Consider the following 2,500-nt stretch of genomic DNA (forward strand, 5'->3'; position numbering starts at 1 on the left):
TGTCGCTACAGATGACAATGTCATCCGCGAACATCATCGTCCATGGAGACTCCTGCCTGATCTTGTCCGTCAACCTGTCCATCACCGTTGCAACCAAGAAAGGGCTCAGAGCCGATCCTTGATGTAATCCCACCTCCACCTTGAACCCATCTGTCATTCCAACCACGCACCTCAGCATTGTCACACTTCCCTCATACATAGCCTGCACCACTCCTACATACTTCTCTGCAACTCTTGACTTCCTCCTACAATATCACACCTCCTCTCTCGGCACCCTGTCGTATGCTTTGTGTAAATCTACAAAGACACAATGCAACTCTTTCTGGCCTTCTCTGTACTTCTCAATCAACCAACCTTTTCTCTCTCTCTCTCTCTCTCTGTCTCTCTCATTTTCTTCATTTATCAGCCCGTCAAAGCAGTCCTTCCACTTCGTAGCACACTCTCCTCGCTTGGCAGCACATTTCCATCTGTATCTTTGATCGCCCTAACTTGTCGCACATCCTCGGCAGCTCGGTCTCTCTGTCTAGCCAATCTGTACAAGTCTTTTTCTCCTTCCTTAGTGTCTAACCTGTCATACAGCTCACCGTACGACTTTTCCTTTACCTTTGCCACCTCTCTCTTTGCTTTACGCTGCATCTCCTTGTACTCCTGTGTACTTTCTTCATCTCTCTGACTATCCCACTTCTTCTTTGCCAACCTTTTCCTCTGTATACTTTGCTCTACTTCCTCCTTCCACCACCACCACCACCACCACCACCACCACCACCACCACCACCACCACCACCACCGCCAAGTCTCCTTGTCTTCCTTCCTCTGTCCCGATGACACACCAAGTACCTTCCTAGCTGTCTTCCTCGCTATTTCTGCAGCGCTTGCCCAGCCATCTGGCAACTCTTCACTACCACTCAGTGCCTGTGTTAACTCCTGCCTGAACTCCACACAACAGTCTTCCTTCTTCAACTTCCACCATTTGATCTTCGGCTGTGTCTTCACTCGCTTCCTCATGTTGGTCTCCAAAGTCATCTTACAGACCACCATCCGATGCTGCCTAGCTACGTTCTCCCCTGTCACCACCTTGCAGTATGCAATCCCTTTTACATCGCGCCTTCTACACAAGATATAGTCCACCTGTGTGCACTTTCCTCCACTCGTATACGTCGTCACCCTGTGCTCCTCCCTCTTCTTGAAATATGTATTCACCTCAGCCATTTCCATCCTTTTCGCAAAATCGAACACCATCTGTCCTTCCACATTTCTCTCCTCGATTCCATACCTTACCATCAACTCCTCATCACCTCTGTTCCCTTCAGCAACGTGTCCATCGAAGTCCGCTCCAATCACCACTCCCTCCTCCTTGGGTCCCCTTTCCACCACGTCGTCCAACTCAACTCCAGAATTCTTCTTTTTCGTCCATCTTACACCCGACTTGCGGGGCATATGCGCTGATAACCGTCAGCAATACACCTTCGATTTCCAGCTTCATAATCCTCACTCTGTCTGACACTGTGTTCACCTCCAGCACGCTCTTGACATACTCTTCCTTCAGAATGACCCCTACCCCATTTCTCCTCCCATTCGCACCATGGTAGAAGAGTTTGAACCCACCTGCGATACTCCTGGCCTTACTCCCCTTCCACCTTGTCTCTTGTCACCTTTCTTCTTTCCATCACGTCAGCCAGCTCTCTCCCTTTACTAGCCATAGTGCCAACATTCAAAGTTCCGACTGACTCTCACCTCCACACGCCTACCCTTCCTCCTCTCTAGCTGCCTCTGGACATGCCTTCCCCCTCTCCTTTTCCTTCGCCCAACAGTAGCCTAGTTTCCACCGGCACTCCGCTGGTTAACAGTACCGATGGCGGTCGTCGGTAACCCGGGCCTCGACCGATCCGGTATGGAAATCTTATTTATGATCCGCATATTTGATTTGGCAAAGATTTGACGCCGGATGCCCTTCCTGACGTAACCCTCCGCTTTTGTCCTGGCTTGGGACCTGCACTAAGAATGCACTGGCTTGTGCATCCTCAGTGGCTGGGTTGCACGCTTTTCTATGTTTGCCCCTCACTTTTGTGGCGTGAACTATCAATTCTAGTAATACAGGTGTGTTTATGTTAGGTATCACAGACACACGCACACGCACAATATATGTCCAAAAGTATTGAGATAACTGACCATTACACCTACAGGAGCTTTTCTGACATGTCATTCTGAATCCATAGAAACCCATATTCCACGAAGCTCCCGGCGCACAGTTTTTGTGCCGATGTTAATGCCAGGAGAAGTTTGGATCTCTGCAGTTATTGAGTCAACAGAGCGTTGGCGACTTGAGTTGCTGTTGTCCCTAAAGGCTTGCACTTTTCAATAATATGATGATATATGAAGCATAGAGAGTAAACGGGATAGATACCTTTTGAACAGCACCCTGTAGTACAGCACTTTGAAGGTACATATGTCGTCACTTGCTGTAGTGGTTTTTACTGATGGGCGTGGCCAGGTTTTCAGA

The sequence above is a fragment of the Lampris incognitus genome, unplaced genomic scaffold (genome assembly GCF_029633865.1).
Source record: "Lampris incognitus isolate fLamInc1 unplaced genomic scaffold, fLamInc1.hap2 scaffold_162, whole genome shotgun sequence".
NCBI classification, from domain to species: domain Eukaryota; kingdom Metazoa; phylum Chordata; class Actinopteri; order Lampriformes; family Lampridae; genus Lampris; species Lampris incognitus.